The sequence below is a fragment of the Eretmochelys imbricata genome, chromosome 14, assembly GCF_965152235.1.
Source record: "Eretmochelys imbricata isolate rEreImb1 chromosome 14, rEreImb1.hap1, whole genome shotgun sequence".
Classification (NCBI taxonomy): domain Eukaryota; kingdom Metazoa; phylum Chordata; order Testudines; family Cheloniidae; genus Eretmochelys; species Eretmochelys imbricata.
In genome coordinates this window covers 48,343,695-48,355,403 of record NC_135585.1, presented here as the reverse complement: position 1 = coordinate 48,355,403, position 11,709 = coordinate 48,343,695, and positions in this window count along the sequence as shown.

Genomic DNA, 11,709 nt, shown 5'->3' with positions numbered 1-11,709 from the left:
CACGCACAGGGCAAGTTTAAGGGAGAGAAGAAATGAAAGAATAAAAAAGGGAAAAATAAAGTAAAACCAGTGTAAAGAGAGAAGCCTGGAGAAAGTGGAGGGAAATTCAAATGAAGAGTGAATGCAAAATTATCCTGAGGAGGGAAATGATCTGAGTGAGCAGCAAGAGATGATGGAATAAACTCAGGGGAAGGACCTGGGAACCTGAGGTGGAATGATCAGTGATAAGGAATAGAGAAGGGTTAGGGAGATTCAGAGAAATACACAGATGGAAAACGAGTGCTAGAGAAAATGATGTGTAAAACTCGATGTGAAACTTACTCCTGGGGGAATTGTGCAGATTTTGCACAGAATCCCATGTGCTGCACAGAATTGGGGCTGCAGAGCTGCTGGCCACCACGAGGGGCTGCTGGACTCTGCAGAGCCCACTCTCCCTCTTGCAGTGAGCCGAGTGCCTGGGCAGGGATGGAGGCTCTGTACGCTGTGCGGCAGGGCTTGATCATCCACCAGAGATGGGAGTGGGCCCGGGAGACCCGGCTCTGGCAAAAGGTAAGGACAGGGCTTTACCACGTCCACCAGCGAGACAAAGCTGAGCCTACGGCTGGGCTCTGGGGGGCCAGGGAGGGAAGGGAGCATGTGTCTGGGCCGGGGGGGGGGCCTCACGCAACCCCCTCCAGCAGCCCCCAACTGGAACTGGATTGTTTTAGGGCAGGGGTGGCCAACCTTAGAAGGAGCCAGAATTTCCCAATGTACATTGCCAAAGAGCCACAGTAATATGTCAGCAGCCCCCCCATCAGCTCATCCGCCTCCAGCCCCAGCGCCTCCCCCTCTCCCCGCCCCCTCATGCCTCCCGCCTGCCATGATCAGCTGTTTTGCACGTGCAGGAGGCTCTGAGGGGGAGGAGGGAGGGCACAGCATGTTCGGGGGAAGGGGTGGAGTGGGGGCAGGGCCTGGGGCAGAGCAGGGGGTTGAGTAGTGAGCCCCCCCCCCTCCAGGCACATTGGAAAGTTGGTGTCTGTAGCTCGTGCCCCAGAGTCAGCACTTATGCAAGGAGCTGCATATTAACCTCTGAAGAGCCATAAGTGTCTCCGGAGCCACAGGTTGGCCACCTATTTTAGGGTTTAACTCTCCATTCCCAGAGGAATCTTTTTTGCTGTCTGTGTCGTTGACATACTTGCTGACAAGTATTTTGAAATTAATTACTAAAATAATTGAAACGGGTGTGATTTTATTGTGTTATTTTTGACAAATAAAATATGCAGAATTTTAAAACATGCACAGAATTTGTAATTTCTTGGTGCAGAATTCCCCCAGGAGTACAGTACACACACCTGAGCCCAGCGAAGGTGTCTCCAGCCACACCAAGTGGTATAAAGAGGTTGCAATCATTGTTCAAGACTAACACTAAAGGATGCTTCAGAGAAGGAGACAAGTCTCATGGGGTAGCCGTGTTAGTCTGTATCCACTAAAACAACAAAGAGTCCGGCGGCACCTTAAAGACTAACAGATTTATTTGGGCATCAGCTTTCGTGGGTAAAAAATCCACTTCTTCAGATGCATGGAGTGAAAATTACAGACACAAATCGGACATCAGGCGTGGTAACATACAAAAGCCGGTAGGAGAACATTTCAATCTCCCTAGACGTTCTATAACAGATTTAAAAGTAGCCATACTTGAACAAAAAAACTTCAGAAACAGACTTCAGAGAGAAACTGCAGAGCTACAATTCATTTGCAAATTTAACACCATCAATTTGGGCCTGAATAGGGACTGGGAGTGGCTGGCTCACTACAAAAGCAACTTTCCCTCTCTTGGTATTGACACCTCCTTCTCAATTATTGGGAGTGGACCACATCCATCCTGATCGAATTGGCCCTGTCAACACTGGTTCTCCACTTGTGAGGTAACTCCCTTGTCTTCATGTATCCGTATATCTATGCCTGCATCTGTAATTTTCACTCCACGCATCTGAAGAAGTGGGTTTTTTACCCACCAGATCTTATGCCCAAATAAATCTGTTAGTCTTTCAGGTGCCAACGCACTCCTGGTTGTTTTTCAGAGAAGGAGAGTGACTTGACCAGTTGTGCAGAGGGAAGCTGACAGATACCAGGTTTCACAGTGGAGGCCCATTCACATGGAAAAAGCTGCCTTGACAAAGAACACCGACTTCATGGATATACGCCGCTGGCTGGAGGGAAAAAGTGGCCACAGGGGCATGCACAGGAATAAAAATGTGGCTGCATTTGGAGGGGCATTTTCTGTGCCCCCTGCAGCCAGAGGAGCTGGCTCTCCACCACTGCCCCGCTGCCAGAGTAGCTGGCTCTCCCTCTCCCTGTAGCTGGAGGAGCTGGCTCCCCCCCCAACACACACACACACACAAACCTGAGGGGACGAGAAACCCGACTCCCATGACCGGAGGAACTGGTTCTCCCCACCATGGCCCCAGGGTTGGTGGACTGGAGCTGGCCCTTCCCTCCTCCCCCTGCAGCCCTGAGTCTGTGGAACTTGCTTTTCCCGGCAGCCAGACGAGCTGACTCTCCCCCCACGACTCCAGGGCTTGGGGAAGCTATCTCCCACCCTGTCTCAGGGCTGGAGGAGCTCACTCTCCCCGCTCCAGCAGAGTCTTTTGCCCCTGCTTTCACACCCCCCCTCCCTTGCACACACCCATAAGTGGCCACAAGAACTAGTGTTCTGTCAATGCCACACTGTGTGCTCCCTTGTCCAGGGCTCCAGCTGGCTGTACTGCCTGCTCCTCAGCGTCCATATCACTGCTTCTATGGCAGCGGGCAGGAATGATGGGGAGGAAACGGGGGCAAGACACTAGCTGAGAGGTGTGTGAGTGGGAGACCCCTAAGGAGCGATCAGGCAACCCTTGGGTCTGTGGCATTCCCTTAGTTCACCAGACAACAAGCTGCTGTTCATTGAATCAGAAGATTCTTCTTCGAGTATGTGTCCATGTGGATCCCATGCTAAGTGGGCATGTGCCCCTGTGTATGAGACCAGATTCCTTTAGGTAGCATTATACAGTCGAGCCATGCATGTGCCCTGAGCCTCCTTGTGCTCCTGTGCAAGGGAATACAAGTGGGAGCATTCCTGCCATTCCCTCAGGTCCCTCTGACCATCCGCTGAAGTGAGTTAGAACCTAGTGGAATCCACTCTGGTGAGCAATCTCCAGCATTCTAATTCTTCCAAAAAATGTCTGAAAATTCAGAACTCCTCTAAATTACCCCCCTTCATCGCCTACACTCCGAAATCCTCACAGGGAATGGAAAATCTGTGACCAAACCCACTCTCTGGGACTCCCTCTTGTACAGACACCCCCCGCCTCCCCGTACAAGTGATGGACTCTAAGATGGGCTTCAAGCTGTGCCACCATGGGATGGTCTCATCCCCCTGACAGATGGGAATAGCAGGTGCCTGTTTGGCCTGGGAGAATCTCACATCTCAGACAGGGGCTCTGCCTGCCTGTCGTTCTCCACCCCAACCAAAAAAAAAAAAAAAAAAAAAATCACAGGATGCCTGAACCTCCATCCCCAGGAGCAGTTGCTGAGAGTAGCTTCAGACTCAGAACAAGGGGGCCAAGTTCTCTGATAAGACTGTAGCCATAGAGCAGGTGGGTGAGGCCTAAGGTGGACAATGGATAAATCAGCTCTGAGTTCACCACCAGCACCCACAACAGCATTGCTCCCAGCGATAAGCCCAGAACCCAGGTTCTCTCAGTGGTTTGTGCTGAGATCGGCCTCCCAGTCCGCAAAGCAGACTGATAGACGGTGTACAGAATTCTGGGGTCAAGGTTTAAGAAAAAGATCCATAGCCCCACCCACCCACAGAGACATGGGAAGATCTTGAAAGAGAAATCTTCCAAATATCACCAGCGCACAGTACAGAGCTGCAACCACAGGGGCAATGTGATTAAATAGCAGTAGCAGGGAGCCAGTTTCTCACTGTCAACCTGCAAACCGGCCAGTGTGGGATACCAGCAATTGAAACGTGTGACAACTGTTTGCAATGTGGAACACCTGCAGTTTCCAGCAGGTCAGACCAGAAGCTACAGATTATAGTTAAAACATTATGGTCTGAATGAAATAAAGCACTGAAAAAAATTATGCAAAAAGAAAAGGAGGACTTGTGGCACCTTAGAGACTAACCAGTTTATTTAAGCATAAGCTTTCGTGAGCTACAGCTCACATCAAGCTTATGCTCAAATAAACTGGTTAGTCTCTAAGGTGCCACAAGTCCTCCTTTTCTTTTTGCGAATACAGACTAACACGGCTGCTATTCTGAAACCTGAAAAAAAATTATGACCTTCAATCACAAAATCACCCTTAAAAATAACCCTTCTCTATTACGTGAGTTTCAGGATTAATTGCTCTTGTTTCTATGGCTCAGCCGCTAGTGGAAGGAGCTTGACAAACATTTTGCCATGGGGTTACACAACCATTTACTAGACAGCAGTAGAGTATTTGAGATCAGGACTCCTGGGTTCTCTCCTGGCTCTGTTGTGACGGGGGAGGGGGAGGGACAGCAGCTGGGACCCCTGGGTCCTTCAAATTACCTCCAAAGCCCTGGGGTGCCGACTGCCACCGCCACAGCCCCAGGGCTCCTGGCCACCATGGCAGCAGCTGCCATGAAGGGCTGGCTGGGAGAGACTGATCCCCAGCCCTGCTCCTTCCACCCAAGGCCCTGCCCATTCCAGGGGTCAGAGCCACCCCCCGACACCTTGCCCAGGAGGGACCCAACGTACCAATAAGTCCCTCTACTTACTTTCACCCCTGAAATGGTCTGAAATATGATGTCAGCACCAGGGTTGTCTGTGTTTATTTTCCTTCTGCCCCCGGAGATTCCCTGCCCAGGTCTCAGGGACTGGCCCTGGTCACCCAGTCGCTGCCATGGCTGGTGAGGATATTGCCTTACCCTGGGCCTTGATCCCCAAGGATTAGTGCGGAGCACATGGAGAGGTGCTGGCACCTCTGAGCCTTCTGCATCTCTCGCTCACATGGAAAGGGTCCAGCTGAGGACCAGATGTCACGGTGTTGTGCAGGGACAGAGTTTCTGAAAGACTGACTCAAAGGATGTGTAGCCTTGAGGGGACATGATCTCAGGCCTTCTGGGGAAGAATACTTTAAAAAAAAAAATTGATTTTAAAAGGACACTAATTGGACATTCAAACTTGCATGGCTGCCAGATCCTTCTAAGAGTCTAAGCAACCATTTATTTGGAGGACTCTTCATTGCTTCTTACACTGTTACCAATCCTAGCCCACCGCTGGGACCTAGGATTGTAGTGGTCCTAGCAACGAGGTCTTAATAGAGCCTGTCTTCCAAGGCCTCCCACTTCTTCCTTGGTGCCAGACCCCCAAATCTGCCTCTCTTTCAAACAGGGTCCCCTTCCACTGGAGTCCTCCAATAATTGCTCCAGGAGCAGAAAATAAATGAAAGTGTTCTTATGATCGCCCTCTCCTTCCATAGCTGTGATCACTTGAACACTCAAAAACAAAACGTTCATATCATCATAGTACTATCCACTGTAACCAAATTAACCCTTCTCGGGCATATCAGTCAAAACAGGGCTCATTCTTATGAACATAGAATTATTTACCTTAAATTCCCTTAATATCTTACAACTGAAAGCTTTCACTTACCTTTCAGTATGCTTTTATTCAAACGAAATCAGTTTTAGATGTGTGTGTATATAAATACACACTTTATATATATATATATAGCCAGCCATACCTAAAGGCTGCTGTGTGTGCGTGAGAAATCCAGCCAGGTAGTGATTTAACCTGAGTACAATTAAGATATCCTGGCCACACCTGAGTGAAAAGTTTTACGTACCATTCAAATTTGCACGGCTGCCAGATGTGCTAGTGGGTATGTATATGTGTACGTGTATTGGTTTTTACGTGTGTGTGTGTGTGTGTGTGTGTGTGTGTGTGTGTTTATACGTCAATGTCAGAAAGGAAAGAGGTAAAAAGAGAAGAAAGGAAAGATCATAGAATATCAGGATTGGAAGGGACCTCAGGAGGTCATCTAGTCCAACCCCCTGCTCAAAGCAGGACCAGTCCCCAATTAAATCATCCCAGCCAGGGCTTTGTCAAGCCTGACCTTAAAAACTTCTAAGCAAGGAGATTCCACCACCTCCCTAGGTAATGCATTCCAGTGTTTCACCACCCTCCTAGTGAAAAAGTTTTTCCTAATATCCAACCTAAACCTCCCCCACTGCAACTTGAGACCATTACTCCTTGTTCTGTCCTCTTCTACCACTGAGAATAGTCTAGAACCATCCTCTCTGGAACCACCTCTCAGGTAGTTGAAAGCAGCTATCAAATGCCCCCTCATTCTTCTCTTCTGCAGACTAAACAATCCCAGTTCCCTCAGCCTCTCCTCATAAGTCATGTGTTCCAGACCCCTAATCATTTTTGTTGCCCTTCGCTGGACTCTCTCCAATTTATCCACATCCTTCTTGTAGTGTGGGGCCCAAAACTGGACACAGTACTCCAGATGAGGCCTCACCAATGTCGAATAGAGGGGGACGATCACGTCCCTCGATCTGCTCGCTATGCCCCTACTTATACATCCCAAAATGCCATTGGCCTTCTTGGCAACAAGGGCACACTGCTGGCTCATATCCAGCTTCTCATCCACTGTCACCCCTAGGTCCTTTTCCACAGAACTGCTGCCTAGCCATTCGGTCCCTAGTCTGTAGCGGTGCATTGGGTTCTTCCGTCCTAAGTGCAGGACCCTGCACTTATCCTTATTGAACCTCAGATTTCTTTTGGCCCAATCCTCCAATTTGTCTAGGTCCCTCTGTATCCTATCCCTGCCCTCCAGCGTATCTACCACTCCTCCCAGTTTAGTATCATCCGCAAATTTGCTGAGAGTGCAATCCACACCATCCTCCAGATCATTTATGAAGATATTGAACAAAACCGGCCCCAGTACTGACCCCTGGGGCACTCCACTTGACACCGGCTGCCAACTAGACATGGAGCCATTGATCACTACCCGTTGAGCCCGACAATCTAGCCAACTTTCTACCCACCTTATAATGCATTCATCCAGCCCATACTTCTTTAACTTGCTGACAAGAATACTGTGGGAGACAGTGTCAAAAGCTTTGCTAAAGTCAAGAAACAATACATCCACTGCTTTCCCTTCATCCACAGAACCAGTAATCTCATCATAGAAGGCGATTAGATTAGTCAGGCATGACCTTCCCTTGGTGAATCCATGCTGACTGTTCCTGATCACTTTCCTCTCATGTAAGTGCTTCAGGATTGATTCTTTGAGGACCTGCTCCATGATTTTTCCAGGGACTGAGGTGAGGCTGACTGGCCTGTAGTTCCCAGGATCCTCCTTCTTCCCTTTTTTAAAGATGGGCACTACATTAGCCTTTTTCCAGTCATCCGGGACTTCCCCCGTTCGCCACGAGTTTTCAAAGATAATGGCCAATGGCTCTGCAATCACAGCTGCCAATTCCTTCAGCACTCTCGGATGCAACTCGTCCGGCCCCATGGACTTGTGCACGTCCAGCTTTTCTAAATAGTCCCTAACCACCTCTTTCTCCACAGAGGGCTGGCCATCTATTCCCCATGTTGTGATGCCCAGCGCAGCAGTCTGGGAGCTGACCTTGTTCGTGAAGACAGAGGCAAAAAAAGCATTGAGTACATTAGCTTTTTCCACATCCTCTGTCACTAGGTTGCCTCCCTCATTCATTAAGGGGCCCACACTTTCCTTGGCTTTCTTCTTGTTGCCAACATACCTGAAAAAACCCTTCTTGTTACTCTTGACATCTCTCGCTAGCTGCAGCTCCAGGTGCTATTTGGCCCTCCTGATTTCATTCCTACATGCCCGAGCAATATTTTTATACTCTTCTGTGGTCATATGTCCAACCTTCCACTTCTTGTAAGCTTCTTTTTTATGTTTAAGATCCGCTAGGATTTCACTGTTAAGCCAAGCTGGTCGCCTGCCATATTTACTATTCTTTCGACACATCGGGATGGTTTGTCCCTGTAACCTCAACAGGGATTCCTTGATATACAGCCAGCTCAAGATGTGTTTGTCTATGTATGTACATGTGTATGTGTATTGGGTATATATATGTGTGTGTATGTATGTAATGGGTATTGTATGTGTGTGGTGTGTGTACGTGTACATCTGTTCAATCCAGCCACACCTACAGGCTGCCAGATATATATATGTGTGTGTGTGTGTGTCAAATCCAGCCAGGTGGTGATTAAATCTGAGTACAATTAAGATATTTCAGCCACACCTGAGTGACAAGTTTTACTTACCATTCAAACTTGCACATGGCTGCCTGCGAGCAGGTATGTGTATGTATACGGATGTGTATGTAATGAAATGTGCAATGTAATATGTGTTTGTATCTGTCAGAAGAAAGAAAGAAAGAAGAGAAAAGAGAGAGAAAAAAATACTGCTTGGTGTCAATCATCCTTTTATCCAGTAGGAGGTGCTATACCCTCCAGGACTTTACAATAAGCCTTTCAAGATCAGGGTTTAAAGTCGTACCTTGAGCCCACCCAGGGATGCCAATTTTTTGCCTTAAAATTTAGACACCAATTATGTTACCTACAAATTTGTAATTTAACAAAAGGGTAACAAAGTTGTGTCCCACCATAAAGGAATTGCCAGGGTATTACCGGGGGGCTTGACTCTGACCCACAGAAGGCTCCCCAGATTTGTCTTGCTGACCCCTGAAAGGACACAGATACAGCCTTCCACTCAAGGATGGACATACAAGCAGTAATTCTTCAAAAACAAAAGATGTATTTAATAGAAAATAAGTGGTTACAATGTATTTAATAAAGCCAGAAAGAATTATTCCTGTTGGAATTCTGCAACAGTACACTGGCTCCAAATGGAACAGTTGCAGAATTCCAACAGGAGTAAAGTATGCACAGAACGTAGTAAAAAGCAATAGAATGAAGTTTAAAGTATCATATGATTAAAGTGGTGCAACAAAATAAAAGACACAGGCTGTAATGGGGTGCAGACTCACCACCATGGCACCTCCTGCTGGCTGCTCTAGGAATTAGCTCAGTCCAGTTGATTATACTACCTTTCAGGTGGTGTCTCACCTGCCATCAGTCTGCTATCTCCTCCTTCTGCACTGTCTGCGGACCTATGTCACTCTCAGATGGCGACCCTCCAGCTGTGCCCCCAACTCAACCCTTCGGGGAGGGGGGAGGAGATACAATCCAGGGGTACCAAGAATCCTCAGTCCTTGCACCTGCCTCAGCAGCCCAAAGTCTAGTCCCTCACCTCAGGGGCAAACTGAAGTCTGGATTGGCCACGCTCCTCAGTGGCAAGGGCACTGCAAGGTGAGGGGGAAGAACTGCCCCCCCCCCCCGAACTGGACAGCAGCCACACACCGTGTTGGCTGCAACCCCCCAGCGCCTGCTTTCCTGGTCCACTTCCTTGCAGCCCCAGCACCTTTCTGGCCCTTGGTATCAGGGGTCCCAGTAGCCAGTCAGGGTGGAACTCTCTCTTGCTCAGCACTGCTCTATCCAGCGAATCCTTCTCCCTCACCCTCCAGGGAGAGACTGAGCTCTGGTCTGCTGAGCAGCCCCTTATATCTGGGCTGCTCCAGCAAGCCCTTTCCTTATTGGTTCTTAATGAGCTTTTTTGCCATTGGCTGGGCTCTGTGCAGCCGCTCCAAGGCTGCTCTAGGTTCTCCCAGGCCAAAGTGGGACAGCCGCCCCACTACACAGGATATTTTAACACATGCAGTCATTTCAATTTTCAGAGTAACAGCCGTGTTAGTCTGTATTCGCAAAAAGAAAAGGAGTCCTTGTGGCACCTTAGAGACTAACCAATTTATTTGAGCATGAGCTTTCGTGAGCTACAGCTCACTTCATCAGATGCATACCGTGGAAACTGCAGCAGGCATTGGCACCCTGACAGCAGGATTGTCTGGCTATGTAGACTCCCTCCTCAGGCCCTATGCTACCAGCACTCCCAGCTACCTTCGAGACACCACTGACTTCCTGAGGAAACTTCAATCCATCGGTGATCTTCCTGATAACACCATCCTGGCCACTATGGATGTAGAAGCCCTCTACACCAACATTCCACACAAAGATGGACTACAAGCCATCAGGAACACTATCCCCGATAATGTCACGGCTAACCTGGTGGCTGAACTTTGTGACTTTGTCCTTACCCATAACTATTTCACATTTGGGAACAATGTATACCTTCAGATCAGCGGCACTGCTATGGGTACCCGCATGGCCCCACAGTATGCCAACATTTTTATGGCTGATTTAGAACAACGCTTCCTCAGCTCTCGTCCCCTAAAGCCCCTACTCTACTTGCGCTACACTGATGACATCTTCATCATCTGGACCCATGGAAAAGAAGCCCTTGAAGAATTCCACCATGATTTCAACAATTTCCATCCCACCACCAACCTCAGCCTGGTCCAGTCCACACAAGAGATCCACTTCCTGGACACTACAGTGCTAATAAACAATGGTCACATAAACACCACCCTATACCGGAAACCTACTGACCGCTATTCCTACCTGCATGCCTCCAGCTTTCACCCTGACCACACCACACGATCCATCGTCTACAGCCAAGCTCTGCGATACAACCGCATTTGCTCCAACCCCTCAGACAGAGACAAACACCTACAAGATCTCTGTCAAGCTTTCTTACAACTACAATACCCACCTGCGGAAGTAAAGAAACAGATTGATAGAGCCAGAAGAGTTCCCAGAAGTTACCTACTACAGGACAGGCCTAACAAAGAAAATAACAGAACTCCACTAGCCGTCACCTTCAGCCCCCAACTAAAACCCCTCCAACGCATTATTAAGGATCTACAACCTATCCTAAAGGATGACCCAACACTCTCACAAATCTTGGGAGACAGGCCAGTCCTTGCCTACAGACAGCCCCGCAACCTGAAGCAAATACTCACCAACAACCACATACCACACAACAGAACCACTAACCCAGGAACTTATCCTTGCAACAAAGCCCGTTGCCAATTGTGCCCACATATCTATTCAGGGGACACCATCACAGGGCCTAATAACATCAGCCACACTATCAGAGGCTCGTTCACCTGCACATCCACCAATGTGATTTATGCCATCATGTGCCAGCAATGCCCCTCTGCCATGTACATTGGTCAAACTGGACAGTCTCTACGTAAAAGAATAAATGGACACAAATCAGATGTCAAGAATTATAACATTCATAAACCAGTCGGAGAACACTTCAATCTCTCTGGTCACGCAATCACAGACATGAAGGTCGCTATCTTAAAACAAAGAAACTTCAAATCCAGACTCCAGCGAGAAACTGCTGAATTGGAATTCATTTGCAAATTGGATACTATTAATTTAGGCTTAAATAGAGACTGGGAGTGGCTAAGTCATTATGCAAGGTAGCCTATTTCCTCTTGTTTTTTCCTACCCCCCCCCCCCAGATGTTCTGGTTTAACTTGGTTTTAAACTTGGAGAGTGGTCAGTTTGGATGAGCTATTACCAGCGGGAGAGTGGGTCTGTGTGTGTGTGGGGGTGGGTTTTTGGAGGGGGGTGGGGGAGTGGGAGAGCCTGGATTTGTGCAGGAAATGGCCTAGCTTCATTGTCATGCACATTGTGTGGGGAGTTGTCACTTTGGATGGGCTGTCACCAGCGGGAGAGTGGGTTTGTGTGGGGGGGTGGAGGGTGAGAG